Here is a 16729-nt window from a genome sequence, read left to right on the forward strand (position 1 = left end):
GTCCAGGCCCCCCTGGGCCCAGCTGGGGAGCTCCCTGAGAGCAGGGCCTCACCTGTCCTGTGTCCCCATGCCTAACCATGAGCCTGGTACAATGTGGGTCCCCTACAGAGATGCTGAGTGAGGGAATGAGTGGTGTCAGTTTAACAGAGAACCAGGCAAGTGTTATGGAGTGATTTCAAAGAGGGCTTGACCATCCTAGCAGCCCCTGGGTCCGGTAAAGTTGTTTTGAGATGCCCCATCCAAGAGTGGGGAGTAAATACTGGGAACACGGCCTCAAAACGGGAGACCGACTGGAGCTGGGGACTCACCTCTGGCCTCTGCAGCTGTCAGTGGTATCCATCCAGCCCCCCTGGGAGTCTAGGAACAAGGCACCCCCTGGCTGGGCAGTGGGCAGAGGTTCTTCTGATCTATTGGCAGGCCTGGCAATCACCCTCCACCTCAGCCCTGGTGCTGCAGGCCAGCTTCCACCTGGAGGCGATCCCATCTGCTCCACTGAAACCAGGCTCAGCTAATTGTGATTTCAAAACTTAATTATAGAAAGAAGTTGGGATTAAGGACCCTTCCATTTATCTTCCTCCAGCTGTGACTTGTCAGCAGTTGGGATTTAGAACACCCTGCTCACAGCTCTGGACAACAAGTGGGGAGATGCGGCAGAGGCCAGCTCTGGCCAGGTCAGGAGTGGGGGCTGCAGCGTGCTGAGATGAGCATCTTGATTTGGCCCTGTTCCTCCCCCACGGTTGAAGCCACAGCTCCAGCACATCCTCATCTCCCATTGTGCCCTGCCTGCTAGAGCCACCTGCCCTCAAGTCCACTGCCTTCTCTGTGGCACTGGACATGTGGGCGCGTCAGAGACCACGAAACCTGGAGAGGGTTAGGATAACCTCCAAAATTTGGCACTGTGGTGTCCAGAAGCCCAAGCTGCATGCTACCTCCTTTCTCCATCCCCACACACCCCCAGCTAGGCACAAGATGCACAGATGATGGGGCAGGTGGACGCGCGCGCATCACCTACCCCAGCCCAGTCTTCTTGAAGGGCAACCTGGCAGAATATAACAAGAGCCATCCCGAAACTTTGACTCCATAACCCTGTTCCTGGGACTATATCCTTGGGAAATAATTCAAAAGAAGAAAAAAGCTTGAAGTACCAAGATATTTTTAGCAACAGCAGAAGAAGCTGCACTGGCTAGATCCAACCTGTCCGGCAGTCAGGTAACAATTAAGTGAATTATGTGGGAACCACTCAGTGGGATATTATGCAGCCTTTAAACATGATGGGTAGGAAGGCTTCATACAGGGAAGTGTCTTTGAAATATCATTAAGCAAAGAAGTAGGACACTGATTATAACTAGCGAAAAACTATAATTACTTATAGATAAAGATCAAATGCAGCCACAGAGAAATGGGATGGCAGTGTTATGATGAAGAGGTTCGGGGGGGTCTAACTCTGAAAATAATTTGGAGAAATAAATAAAACAACAAAAAAATATTCTCCCTCCAAGACCCCCGCCCCATGTGCTTTGGGGGTTATCTTAGCCAGGGAGGAGCCACGTCTATCTGTCCTATTTGATGCAGGGTTCACTAGAACACCATCCGTGCACACGTGGAAATGTTGTCCTTTTGTGGCAAACATGAGCCCTGCACATTCTACCTCTCACTGTGTCTCCATGGGCAATTTCCTTTTGTTTATTTTTATCAAGCAAATATGATGTGCAGACAATTGTGCTGGACACTAGGAATACGAATGAGACCCATCCCTATGCAGGAGGTGCAAGGTGCAAACACAGTGGGAGGACGCCAACCTGCCCCCGGGGAGGGGGGTATCCCAGAGTGACTCCTGCAGGAGGGATGCCCAGTGTGTCAGGAACCATGACTGGGACGAGCAGCCTGGACAGAAGAGAGAGGAGGGGTGGAGAGAGGGTGGCCTGAGGGGAGATGTGGTGTCACATCTCACCCGGTTGGTAGAGTAACAGCCAGGTCCAAGAGAGCTTGAGAAACCCCAAGCATGGGGACGTGGCCTGGAACAGTTCCCACTTAGGCACCAGGAAGGGGCATCCTTCACTCAAGGCTCCTCCACTCTGCCTGCCTGGGACTGACATTCCATGAGAAGGTCAAGAGCTGGCTGTCTTCTCAGACAAAGATACCACATGGGGAACCAGCCAGAAGCTGGAAGCTGGCCAAAGAGCGAGGAAGCCAGCCAGTGGTCGGAGACCCCAACAGAGAGGAGGCCAGTGCCCCTTCGTCTTCACCCTCCCGACAGCTCCTAGCCCCTCCCACTCCCTGCCTGCCAGTGAGCACAAGAGGGTCCCTTCTGTTTGCAGGTGTCAGGACATTAGGCTACTGACTGGGATGGCCTTGGCTGATGTGGATGGGATGGAGATGGCGGGGCTGGCAGAAAGGACCGAAAGCCTTGGTTCTGTGCCTGAATCCCATCTCGAGAGCTGCAGGGCAGGGCCTACAGCTGGAGAGCGTGCCTGCCAGGCGGTGTCTCAGCTCCACTGTATCCACTCGGTTCCGGTTATACCAACAGAGGTTAGCAGGAGTGTTTCTGCAGTGACTGTAAATAAGCCTTTCCCTGGAGCTGCAGGAAAGAGACAGGAGTGAGATGATGGGGTGAGAACAGAGAGAGCTGCAAGGAACTGACTAGAGACGAACCACCTTCTAATCACTTAGCCAGCCACTGGGGCTGCCACAGCCTCTGACTTATAACCCACGTTGTTTTAAAAGAAAGAGGCAAGACGTTGATTAATTGTATAACTAAATAAATAATAATTTCCTCGACTCAGGGGCAAGACTGGCTAGATTTGAAGGAGCAGAAGATGTGTAAGGAGAGAGCGAACAGGGAGAGAAAGCATGAGCACGTCAGGTGCCCCGAATGCACATGAATCTGCGAGTGGCCCAGAAGTTTGCATGAAGGCACATGCTCCCCAGAGGGCAGCACTGAGCCTGAACCCATGTCCTCTGAGGAGGGGGTGTCCAGCTCAGGATCTGGGGCTGGAAGGAAGCAGGACCCAGGAGGCAGGTAAGAAGAGGACTTCTTCCAGAGCATCCTGCTCCTAGGTGAAGTCCCAAGAGAGCCCAGTCCCTTTTGCCCCATGGGCTGACCTCACAGCCCATTGGCCCAGAGTCCCAGCTCTAACCTGATTACCAAGAATCATTCGGGAAGCTTCCCAGCTGAGCTTGCAAGAGACACTGGATCCAGGTAGAGAGCAATGAGACCACCCTAGAGATGAGTGTCAGGAAGGGGCAGCACCTAGAGCCTCTCTGACCAGAGCTCCCTGACTCTGGCCTCAGGCCATGAGGAAGCAGTGAATTGAGGGCTCCTTGAGGTCTCAGATCCAGCAATGATTTTAGGGACATGAGGAAAAAGGTTTTACCTCTGTGCCTGCCACTTTGACAGGGGAGGACCATGCTGTTCTTGTTAATGACCAACCGTTAAGGCCAATAAGATCATTTGATCACGTGATCATCTTCATACTTTGCTCTCCTAAATTTAAAAAACAAAACTACTAATTATAATAATAAGAAGTAGTTTTAACCCAACAAATATTTGGAAACAATTAATACCATTAGGGAAACTGGAGAGGAGAAAAGTCAGGTGGCTCTTTTTCCTCGGGATGAGAAACTCCAGATTTCAAATCTTGGCTGTCTTAGTCTAGATTTTTCCTTCAAAAGCAGAGCTCAAGACAAGGGCTTGTGTGCGGGAGGTTTATTTTGGGAAATGATCTGAAGGAAAGAGAGCTGGAAAGGGAACTGGGAAGGAGGAAAGCCACTGCAGGGTGTATTGTTGAGTTGATGAGTGAGGGGGCCACTGGGACTCAGTCCACTGAGACCCCCAAGGAGCCATGCAGAAGGCACCACGGTGGGAAAGAAGTGGGGAGTTTTAACCACCAGCTCCCATAGCCCACTAGGAGGACTGTGCCATGGAGTTTTGATTAGGGGTCATCCCCAGGTTTGTTCCTGCGTTGGTCCCTGCAGGATTGCACGCCTGGTGGCCTCGGATAGACAGAAATGTGCAGTTCGGCTAAGCAGGCAGGCAGCAAAGCCTGGAGTAGAAAGGAGGTGAGAAGATGTGGGTGGAACACCAAAAAAGTGTGTGATGCAGTCCCCCTCTTGCACTCCATATTGTATCCAATCTGTCACAGGGCCTTCAAGGTGACTCCCTTGGAAGTCAGTGCTGTGTGTCTGTGGTTGAGACTCTCTAGAGACTCCTCGCCACCACGACGTGGCTCCAGCACCATCGGAAGGTTTGTGCTGCATCTTGAAACTGCTGCAGAGCCCTCTCTGCAGAACCTACTCAAAACTGGTAGCCTTTGGAGACATTAACACATGCTGCCTCCAAAGTTCAAAGAGGCCACGGAGTTCTGTGTCCCCTTCTTGGTGGAAGAAAAATAGGGCACAGCAACTCGTCTTTACATAAATGTCTAGGGAATGTTCTGGAATGCCCCAAACTAAATACTCCATTGATGGAGCAAGGCTTGGACCTTCCTGGGGTTCATCCCTCACCCTCTGACACACATCCTACTGGGGCATTTGGTGTGCTTACCTCTTTCTGCCCACCTGATCCAGTGAGCATGAGCTCTTCAGAATGGTGGATGAACATGGCATTCTCTGGAATGTCAAAATGACCAAAGACCTGCAGACATTGTGATAAAGAGCAAGAGGATAATTGTAGCCCTGTCGCAAGGCAGTAAGTGTGTATTGCTATCCTTCCTGTGTAAAAGCAAAGAGCTTTTAACCCTCTTTACTGATAGGGGTTGGAAAGAACACATTTTCCATATCAATGACCATGTACAAAGTAATAGAGGCTCTATTGATTAGTTCCAGTAAATAAAGCACCGCAGTCTGTTTGGAGGCGTGGTTAAATTCATGGGAGTCCACCATCATCTACCATGATTCATCTGGTCCTTACAGGTGAATTGAACACTGATACGATGCAGACCTCCACCCTTGCTTCCTTCAAGTCCTTGATGGTGGATCTAATCTCCACAGTTTTCCTGGGGTGGGGGTAAGGCTGTTATTTTTTTCTGATTTGCTGTCTTGGCCAGGCTGGGGAAAGGTTCATGGGCTTCCACTTGGCCCTTCCAGGTCAGAGAATCAATATGAGGGTTATGCCAGATGCTGAGTATGTTTGTGTAAAATGATGTACTCAGAGATGGGAAACTAACTTTAGGATGGGTCTGTGAACCCACTGAACCCGCTGTAAGATGGGCTTGGCTTGGGTTCACGTGTCTCTGGCTTTCCAAAATCTGTCCTCTAACCTGTGACTGTGATGGTGTTTGCATTTTACTAGTGTCCGTGTCAGCCCTGCCCATGTGTTGCATAGCCTTCAAAGTCTGGATACCCCTCTTTACCAGGTACAGATTCTCTGATAAATGTCACAGTCACCTCTGGGGAAGGATTGGGGCACTACCTCTGCAATACTGCTGTGGTATTGCTAAGCCCTCCCTGGTCTCCCCTTCAGTCAGTGGGCTCTGACCTGAGAACTACCTAAGACTTGGAACCACCAGTTTCCATTGCAATGGTTGAGAACAGTCATCTGCTCACCAGATCTTGATTTCTTTCTTCATATATGAGTCAAGCAGCACCCTAGTTGGCCACCCACCCATCTCACCCCCAGGAACGCTGTGGTCGATTGGCCACAGATCCTGCAGTTTAAGGCACCCTGGTTGCTACCAAGCCTTGCTGACCATGGTGGCGCTTACGTCCACCTTGCCTCTGATGGTTAAACATGACCACCTGGCCTCTGCTATTCTGGAATCTTCTCATCCTCATTGATACCAAGGAGCCCAGTTAGTGGCAGTATCTCCTAATTAAAACCTGGCCTGCAGAAGGCAGCCACTACTAGCTTTCCACAGACATCAGTGCCCCCTCAACAAAGCATTTCTCATCGCCTTTGTGAAGAGAGTATCCCCTGGACCCTCCTAGGCAACAGCCAGCTGGTGGGTTCTGTGGTCACACCACCCTGGGCCTTCTGACCCTTCTTTCATCTCTGCCAACGTAGTTTCAATGTCTCTACCTCATTTGCCGAAAACCATCAACATGTCTGTGCTAGAGGCTGGTTATTGGATTGACTCAGATGTCCTTGGCTCAGAGTCATGGGGGGCTACTCTTATGTCAATAATTTCTCCCCTATCCAGCCTTATATCCTGACCCACCTCTTTCAAGATCTACTCTGACTCCTGCTCCCTGGTGCCAGCTAGGTCTTGCTTCTTTGGATTTGTAGACCTCCTCCTGGAGCTGGGGATGTCCCGCCCCTTGGCCTCTGCTGCACCCTGACTCCAGCTATTGGTCAGGGCAACTTTCGATGGGACAAGCATTATCTTGTGAGAAACCTCCTCAAGTGAGGTCTTCGCTTGATCTCCTGCTTTCTTATAGCAAGAAGGAAGGGGCTCCTTTGGCCTGCCAAGAGAGTTCAGGAAACTCAGGGGGTGCAGGACCTTCAGGCACATTCCCACATGTGTTCACAGCTCTGAGTCCCAGTCTTTCCTATGGGGGCTCCGGTTTTGGCAAAGGAATTATATCACATCTGTGTGTTCCGTCTACCCTTATAATTAAGGGTAACTCTGCTACCCTTATAATTAAGTCCTGGGGCATGAGAAAATAAGGTTTACTTAAATACTTCCATGGAGGCCAATGTCCCTTGAGTTGATATTATACTCACCTGAGACTGTCTGGTTTTTTTTTTCTTCTTCTTCTTTTCTTAATTTTTTAAATTTTTGGCTGCACTGGGTCTTGTTGCACATGTGTGCGGGCTTTCTCTAGCTGTGGCGAGTGGGGACTACTCTTCGTTGCAGTTTGTGGGCTTCTCAGTGTGGTGGCTTCTCCTGCTGCGGAGCACAGGCTCTAGGCACGTGGGCTTCAGTAGCTGCAGCACGCCTGCTCAGTAGTTGTGGCACACAGCCTTAGTAGTTGCGGTGCATGGGCTTAGTTGCTCTGCAACACGTGGGATCTTCCTGGACCAGGGATTGAACCCATGTCCCTTTCACTGGCAGGCGGATTCTTAACCACCACGCTACCAGCGAAGTCCCCATTGCCTTTTTTTTAAAGGTTTCGAAAGCCAACCAACTCCACAGTCCTTATAATTACTACTGCCCTAGACCATTGCCACAGCTACTCCATAACCAAGCACTCCATGTTCTACCTCCCTTCTTCCAAATCCTCCAGCAGTGAGGTGATTGTGACAGCTCTGCGTGCCAGGGGTTGTCACAAGACTATGTGGTACCAGCAATGGGGTCCCTAGCAATGTCTGATGATGATTGCCCAATTCCAGAATCCCATCTTGAGGGGCTACCCTTAGCTTGCTTTCCCCCCAGACACCAGGCCCTGGGAGAAGTGTTCAAAGGCAGGGAGTGTATTTGGGATTGAGCAGCACTGGGGACAATAAAATAGGGAAAGAGGGAGAACCAATCCAGGGGTGTGTTGTTGAGCTCATCACTACTGAGGGCAACCGGAACTTAGACCTGTGGGAGAGGCCACAGAGGAATCCACGTGAGGAATCCACGTGAGGGGTGGAGAGGGAGCATCCCCTGCTAGGTCCTCTCCCCCTCCGGCTGAGGACTGCTCCCTGCGCCATTACCCCTGCACACCTCCAGGTTCGCCCGTGCGTCAGAATGGCTGAGTGGGTTCCCGCAGGTGCCCACACAGCAGCAGCAGCAGAAAAGCCCCAGGGCAGAAAGTGAAAGATATGCTAAGGGGAGGCACTGTCAGATTACAGCCGTGCACAGCTGGCTGCCGTGGAGAAGGCTGGAGTGAAGAGTGGGCGGGAGGTGGGGCACCAGAGGTGTCTGACTCCTGGGCTTAAGTTAGGAAATCTTGGGCAAGTCCCCTGCCTAGGCCTCCCTCCTCCTGTATGTAGCACTGGAGTAACCACTCCAGAAACCACTCTGCAAGGCAGGGTGTGAGTACTGTGTGAGATGGTGTTAGTGAAAGCTTTGTACACTGCAGCGCTCTGCCCTAGTGTAAGGGTTTTGCAGTCGTTGTGATGGGGCTGGCACCCTGGATGCAGCTCCAAAGCTTCCCGGGGCTGCCTCTCCTCCCAAAAGTGCTCTGAGCCCCAGGCTTCTCCCCTGTTGCTGGGACAAAAGGTGCCTGTAGATTACACAGCAGGAGGGAGCACGGTCCATCTCAGATGCACCCCAGGGTTTGTGATTCTCGCTCCAGAATCCTCCCCAACCTGGGCTCTGGCCCACTCAACCCCTCATGCCAGGGAAGCCTTGTCAGTACCTCCGAGAGCACCCAGGGGACCTAGGGTATTCTCCCAGTAATGACTGCTGATATTACAGACACGTGTCATCACCCTGGGATTGTGGCAGCTCCCAGTGAAGCAGGCAAGAGGAGGAGGATGAGACAGACGCTCTAGAGAGGAGGTGGCGTAAGCTGAGCATTTGGGTCGTCTGCTGCAGGGGAGGAGGTGCAGAGAGAGGAGGTCTGAAAGTTGAAGGCAACTTTTAAGGAAGTTTTCCCAAGTCTGCCCTGGGCTCTTCATCAGTCTTCCCCAGTCTCCAGTGGAGTCAGGAAAGTGTGGGGGAAAGGAAGCATGTAGGAAGGGGTGAGGAGGCAGAGAGCTGAGCACAGCACTGGGGGGCATGGAGGGACAGGGCTTCCAGCTCCAATATCTCGAAGGGGCAAGAGGGGTTTATAGTTGTAAAAAATGTAAGACTTGCAGATACATTGTACATGTCCTGGAAAATACCAAAAGAATGAGAGAGAGAGAGAAAGGAGGGAAAGTCTCTTGAGAGGATGAACAGAAATGACCAGTGCCCCGCCAGGGTTGGGAGAAGCATCTGCTCACCAGCAGGCATGTTCAGGACGAGGGACAGCAGCCTGGGGGGTCTGGGCTCCCTGTTCAGCCCACAAACACCTGAAAAACCCACTTGTACTCCTGGTGGGAAGCTTGGTTTTCTGTATTCCAGCAGAGTTTGCCATCACTCACAGGGCAGGAAGCAAGACATCCCCTGATTTCCCTCTTTCCACCTCTCTCACTCCATTCGCCTCCCCCACATTCCCTATAAAAGTATCCAGAATTTCCTCTCTCTCAGCCCATTAACTTTGGACCCCAAAAGGACAGATCTGTTCCAACTTGGAGAACAGGTGAGAACACTCCTGGGTGGGAAGGAAGAGCTCCTTGTTGGGGCAGCACTTGGGCCACTTCTGTTGCTCAGCTTACACCTGAATTGGGTCAGGATGCTTTTACATCACTTTCTGTTTTTGTTTTGTGATGTTTTAAAAGAACAAAGAGAGGGAAGAGGGGTCTTATGGAGAACAGAGGTGTAGGGGAATGGATGGAGAAGGAGCTGAGAACAACGAAGAACTGGCGAGCAGGGATGGGCTCATCCTGGGGGCATCAGGACGTGGCTGGCCCAGCTGCCCATTCCAGAGACGCCCAAGGATGCATGGCTTCCTTTGCTTGCCCCCTACGCCACCCTCACCCGACATGGCCTGAGGAAGAGACCTCTGGGCTTTGTCTCTCTGTTAGGTGGGGTCTCAGGGGTCTCAGACCACCAGGTCAGTTTCTTTTTTTTAAGGGGGAGGGGCTTGTCCCCTTCCCAGCAAAGGTTTGCTCTCTGTGCAATGTTCCCTTTTGTTTTTTATTATTGAGTTGATGTGTGAGTTTCTGCCAGCCCAGCAAAGCTTTCTTGGCTTCAGCAATTCCCCGGGGATGTGCCCTGTGAAGCCTCATGGCCCGTCCTACCGAGGCGTCCCTCCCACAGCCCCGCCTCCGGTACAGCGAGGAGCCAGATGTGTGGAGTCGCCGGGCTCTCCTCCCACATGGCCGCCCTCCCAGGGGCACCTCTGCCCCTCTCGGCTCTGGGCAGAGACAACCCCTGTTGTGTGGCTCTCTCTGTGGGGTTGTTTCTTCTTTTTCTTAAATTTGCTGATAGATGGGGAGATAGCATGAGTGATGTGGCTGGTGCCCACCATATCTGCCAGTTGCTGAGAGGGCTTTGAATTTCCCTTGGAACCTCATCCTTTGACCCACTGGGATTGGCCACAGCAAACAGCATGTGTCTTGTGGGCTTGCCACTCTCCAGAGGCCTTCCCATGTCTCTCTCCATTCCCAGCAGACCGGCAGCTTGGGCACAAACCATGAGGTTTACAACTTGCACCTTGTGCTTTGGCTATCTGCCATCTCACTGAGCCTTGGGCAATAGTTAGGGTACTTCCTATTTTACAGATAAGGAAACTGAAGTATGGAAAGCTTTAGAATGGGACCATCCAATAAAGCTTTCTGCAACCATGGAAATGTTTTATGTTGGCATTCAACGCAGTAGCCACTAGTTGCATGTGACCACTGAGCACTTGAAATATGGTGCAATGGAGGAACTGGAGTTTTGCTTTTATTTAATTTTAATTAAAGCTTTAGAGACTTACTTAAGAGCATCTAATTTTAATACTTTCAGAACTGGGACCAAACTAGGCTGTTCAAGATCACCTGTTCCCACCACAGAAGTCGTGGGCATCTCAAGGTCTACTACTGAGTTCAGAACTATATATGTCTGACCTTGACCTCTTCCTTGACTCTCACCTGGGCTAATTTCCCTCCCTGGAGAGAACCCCAAGATCTGCCGCTCAACCCAGTGGGGTGGAGAGCAGAGGAGTCAAGGCCCTGCCCTGATTCTGGTTCCTATGCTTGCTGGGGAGAGGGCAGAATATGTGAGAGCTATGGGTGGGGGTAGCAGAGGAGGCCAAAGCCCACCTGAGAGGCATGGCCTGCTTCCCACCAGCTTCCAGGGATGGTGCCTGGCAGAGGCCCCCCAAAGAGGCCTGGCTGCAGAGGTGGCCACTAGTTTCCTTTTCTGATAGCCCCTTGCCGCCCTGTCTGTGTCTCCAGAGAAGATAGGGTGAGCCAGCCAGACCCCACCCCATAACCTCAGTGGCATCCTTCTGTGCGGTTTCACTCCACAGGGACAGATCCCACAGGCTTTCCACTGGCCAGTGTTGTGCAGACCTCCTCCACCTCTCCCTGAGAACCAGCTCTCAGTTAATAGTCTCAGGAGTGAACTGTAGACTTCATGTGCTCAACAGTTTTGTGGGAGTGGGTTTGCTTCTTACCACTGGAAAATGCACAATATTTAGCTTCGGAAAGCTTATAGGTATGGAGGGGCTTTCTGGCATCCCTAAAAATCATAGAAGAGTGGCCAGAGGCCTGGATAATGCATCGGGGGATGGTGTCTAATTTTTCTGAGCCTCAGTCTCCCCTGCTGCGCCCATCTATCTCTCAGGGATGTGAGAGGCACATTGAAGTGACATATGGGAATGCACGTTGTGAGGTGGCATGCGGGACACAAATGTCAGTGTTTCACTGCACCCTTAGCACCGGGCCCTTGAGAGCTGCAAAGGCATCAGAGTCGATCTCCCACCTGGTGCACCTGGGCATGTATAGATGGAGAGGAGGCGGGCATGGCCAGGGCAGAGGGCTTTCAGGAAGCAACCATCCCTCTGGGAGTTTGCCTTTTGGTCTGGCCCAGCATAGAGAAAGACCAAGCGTTACCCTCATAGCACTTGTGAGATGACAGCCCATCCCACACTCTCCTGACACAGAACAAGACCCTCAGATGGTGAAATCACTCAGCTGAGAAGTGAGAAGCACATGCCAAAGTCATGGCTGCATGTTGTCTTAGTTGTCTAGTGTAGGGGCTGGATCCCTCTTCCATGCCTAGAACTCTATGTGGGGCAAGAGGGGTAGGCAGAAGAGGGATGGCACAAAATGATGGACTTGTTGTGTTTTCTTTTTCTCTCCTGCCCTGAAAGGGAGGTGGGGTGGCCATAAAAACGGGTGTCCATTTAGATACAACCCCCCTGGCCACCAAAGCTCAGGATTCTAAAGGGAAGACGGGTCCTCCCACTTCCAGCTGCATGGAAGATATGTCTATTGAAAGAAATATCTGTTTCCTGGTTTGCCCTGGGGGAGAAGAGTGCTCAAAATAGCTCCAGTAGAGGAAGGTGTGGAGAGTAATGCAGAAAGACACACACAGAGACAGGAAGACATGGAGGGGGAGACACAGAGAGAGAGAAGCCCAGACAGAGACAGAGAACAAAATGTGGACATTACCAAAGGAGGGCTGTAAGTGGGGGCACATTTCATCTCTATTCTACGTCCCCAGGAGAGAAAATGCAGCTCATGGGATTCGGTGTGGCCCCCAGGCCTCCACGTCGCCCACCATGCTCAGCCACTCACATAGGCAGAAGGCTTGAAGCAGAAATTAAGGTGTCCTCCATCATCCCTCCTGGGCAGAAACCAGGAAGGAGCCCCAGCACCCACTGCTCCATTTTCAGTGGGTGTCCGTCCACCCCGGGGGACAGTCTGTGACTGGTTTCCGCCTGATGGTCCCAGCATACTTCTAGGACACACCCCTCACCACCAACCAGCGTGAGCTCTGAGAATGTAAACAAGTTTGAACATAAGCCAGAACAAACAGTAATTACGAAGGTAAATCCAATGCAAAAATAAGCAGAATACATTTCAAATTCAAATAAGAATTATTTGTGGACTCTCTGCTCTTCCTGAATTATCAGTGGAACTCCATTTACATATATAATTGAGAGTTAACGATACTTCCTGTCCCAAGGCTCGGGAAATGATCAGGGCAAATTCAGTCCATCGAGGTGGAGAGAAAGGCAACTCCATTGGCTGTCTCACTTGGCCGCTGCAGAGACAAGGGACCAGAACAAAGCCCAGCATTTGGAGGCACTCAATAGATATCTGTTGAATTAATTAACATGATTTATTGAGCATCTACCATGTGCCAGCTCCTTTGTATACAAAATGTCTTCACAACACTTGGGGGAGGTATTGCATCCCATTCTTATAGATGCAGAAAATGCAGCTCATGATGCTGAAGTACTTGCTCTGAGTTTTGTGGCTGGTCAGGACAGAAATGCTTTTGCCTCCAGGTTGGGCTGACTCCCAAACCTGATTGTGCACCACTTCTTGCTGGTGGAGGGTTCTGGAAATGCTGAGGCCGCATGTGTGGTCCTGGGACTACGGTCTTCTCAGAAGCTCAGCTCTGTTTCTGTTCCCCAGGTAGGAGGGGTTGATGACTCAGACCCCAAGCCTTGGATTCCACTCTCCACTCTGGATACTCCCCTGCTCTCTGTGTTTCGTCCTATTCATCCGATGACATGGAAGAATGATATGCATTCTTCTCCCTGCCTTCAAGGGGGCTGGGACTTAGAATGAGGCTGAGGGTAATCTGGGTGCCTGAGATCCACTCTGTCCAAAGCGCTGTGGTGACGATGACAATTATTGCCCTGCCCTGTGTCACTGGAATGGAATTTCTGAAGCCTCTCACTCTACACTGGAGAGGAAAATCAATATGCTCACCCAGGAGCCAAATGCAAACAAGTTCAGCTACATGGGAGTTGGCTGCTGGGATGCTTCCTCCCAGTGCAGGTCAGGAGGCAGAAGCACCAGCCACGAAACTGAGAGGTCTTGGAATGCTGGTCTCCTTGTCCTATCCTGGGCAGGAGGGGAGAGTAAAAAGAAAAGCCAGCCCACTACCACCACCATTGGCCTCTGGGCTTGTGCCGCTGCACTGACAGGACATAATGACAAGCTCCAGTCCCAAATGTCAGGACAGAAAAACAGAAACCAAGCAACAAAAATAGGTTTACATGAAGCAAACCCTGTTGCTGGATGTCTGTGTTTGGGGTGGGAGGATCAGTGTGTGCTTTCTGCCAGTGCAGACTTGTGTTCTCTGGACCCTACCACAAGAAGAGACCCAGCAGGCCTCCCACTACGAGCCAGGCACTGTTGCAGGCAGAGTGCACGGTGCTGGGACTGAGTGCAAAGACATTGTGCCCCACTCAAGACTAGTGCCCCCCAGTGGAAGTATAGTGCAAACCACGTGTCCATGTGGAACTTTCCAGTAGCCACATTTAAAAAGTGAAAAGAAAGGAGTGAGATTAATTTTAACAAAATATATTTTAACCCAATATATCCAAAATATTGTTTCAATGTGTAATTGGATACACAAATTATTTTTCATTCTTTCTATTGCACCACGTCTTCAAAATCTGGCTTGTATTTTGCACCCACAGGGGCTAATACTCCTGTGTTAGACAGTGCCAGGTCTAGAGAAAACTCTTGAAGAACCAGGAGGCAATTTGTACCTAATAGGTGGAACTACCTTTCTCAGAATCAGAGCTATCTTATCACAACCTGCCTTGGATCATCTGGGTACCTGGGATCTTAAAAAGAAGCAAAAAGAAGAAAGTAGCTCAAGTCCATTTCTGCCATATCAAGTATGGGAATGAAGTCTTCACCATGTGAAATTGGACAGAGTTGGTGTCTTCATGAGAAAGTGATCTATCTGATTTTTTTACCAATTTTTTTTCTAAGAGAATTAGTCCACCAGACAGAAAGAACACCTGGTTTCTCCAGTACCGCCTCTGTCCATCTCCATCTCAATGATCCCTTTCCCACTGCTGGTCACAACAGTCCTTCCTTCATACTCTCTCCTGCCTTCTCCAGATCAAGCTGGGAGGCATCAAGGCTGCCCCCTAGCCCAGAACTCCTACCTACCTTCTTGTGTGCCAGCTTAAGGGATTCTCCTTTTAAACTACCTCCAAACAGCCGTGAACCAGCCACTCTTTCCTCCAGAGAATCCAGCCAGTTCAAGGCTCCATTGACCTCCTCCACAGCATTTACTCTCAAAAATACAATTCCAATACAGTAAAGATTCTAGTCTCCCAGCGTGGATTTCCAATTACCCACACTTGGCCAAGTGGCAGCCACTTCATTATAATTCTATAATTGCCATATAGAATTCCTATAAATTTGCTGTTAATTTTTAACCACTGCATCCTTCTCTTAGAAAGTGTAGCAATAATTTGAAAATCTATAGACTATATTTTAAGTGGTTAGAGGCGGAGTAGGGGGAAATAAATCCAGTGGGGGCTAGGTCTAGAGAAAAATCCTAATACAACAGCAGTGGGTGAGCATGAGAAGGCCAGTCTGGGGCTTCCTCAACTTCGATGTGAACATTTCTTCCAAATATATGGCGTATCGGTGGCAGCAAGGATTGATCAGAGTCTGATCCGGGAAGATCCTGCTCTTACATGAAAATGCCTTTGCGCACTGGGTTCTCCGTGAACAAGTGCATTCCCTGCCCCCACTGGGAGGTAATTTACAAGCCCGGCTTCCGAGTGTAATCTTCCGGCATTGTACTGCTCCACGGTGCCTCCCCAAATTGCAACACAGACCAGGTCTATAAAAGATGTTTCAGAAGAGATAGCAGGCACCCAGGATTCCACCCCCACCCCCCCACCCCCACCAAACAAGTGAACACCCAGGTGCTAAGCAGAGAAATTAGCCTGCCTTTCAGGAGATGCTAATGACACAAGTTGGGAGGGCATGAGGTAGAGCCAGAAAGGAAACTGTTGGGCTCGAAGAAGCTCCAGGGACTAGGGACCAGCAGGGAGATGGGCTAGGTAGTCCTCACTAAGAACAGCCTGCTTCTCTCTGGGTGGTCAGAGAATAAGAAAGCTGAATCTAGAGGAAGACTTAAAGGGAGACTGTGTGGGTGAGAACGTGCACGGTGAGATTTATTTGGCTGGGGTGGATGTTTTGGTGAAAGACGGCCATCAGCAGGGCTAGCCACTGGCCACCTACAGCCAAACAGTGAGGCCATTTACACCCATCTGTGTTTGGCTCAGGAAGGCAGGGGTGTAAGCATTGCTGGACGCCCGGGGGCAGGGTGGGGGAAGCTGTCCCTGGTGCTGAATGGCTCTCTCTTGCAGGGTTGAAGTGCTGAATTCTTCCAGCTCTCCTTCCCGGCTGCCAGGAGGGTTGTAGCCATGGACCTCCATGTCCAGTCCCTGTCCTCACTCCTGGAAGAGGGAGCTATTGGCTCCAGGCTGGGAGGGTTATCAGGCGGCAGCAGCGATGAGAAATTGGGCCACAGAGCGATTTGAAGGTCCCAGTGTTTGATCTACTGCAGGGCTGGCTCCTTGCAGCTTTGCTGCTCCCGAGTTTGGTGACCTGAGAGAATTAAAGCTGCCTTAAATACAGTCTCTGTTGGCTGTATATTAATCAAGCAGGAATCAAAAGTCGCAGCATCCTAGGGAAGTAAGAAAAGGAACAGACGGCTCCCCCATCCTAATGCAGCAACTCTCAGCGGGAGGAAAGGCTGGGAGCTGCTAAGAGCAGCACAGGGCCCTCAGCTGGCTGCCAACTTCCCCCAAACCTCCTTGCCAGTGAATTCTCAGAAACCTCGTGTCTTGGAACTTTAGAGTTGTGTCGATGCCAAAACAGCACCGGACCCCAATGCTAGAGTAGATAAGGAAAGAGGAGGGCTTTCCCACCCCACCCCCACCCCAGGAGTGAGAGGGAGCAGAAGGATGGGAAGCCAGCAGGGGTGGGGGCCCCAGAATAGCCTCACATCTAAGTCCCCCCAGCTCCACCAGAGGTGTCCCACTTCCCTTCTCTTGGCAAACTTTAGGAAATCTAAAGAAGCAAGCAGCATCCACGGCCCCTTTCTCTGCTGCATTATCCTCCAGTGGGCCAACTCATGAAACTTTCCTGGTGTGTTTTGAGCTGCCAGGCAGGGCTGACTCTAGCCAGAGTCCTGCCTACCCCTCCCTCCTCACCCTGGCTCACTCCCCTCAAAGCCTGAGAAAGAGCACATATTTGGCCTCTGTCACTGTGGGGATAAGGGAAAGAGAGTTTGCAGGTAAATGCTGTTCCTCTGCTTCCTGGCAGACAGGCATGTCCCCACGCCTGAATCCT

The sequence above is a fragment of the Hippopotamus amphibius genome, chromosome 17 (assembly GCF_030028045.1).
Source record: "Hippopotamus amphibius kiboko isolate mHipAmp2 chromosome 17, mHipAmp2.hap2, whole genome shotgun sequence".
Lineage (NCBI taxonomy): Eukaryota > Metazoa > Chordata > Mammalia > Artiodactyla > Hippopotamidae > Hippopotamus > Hippopotamus amphibius.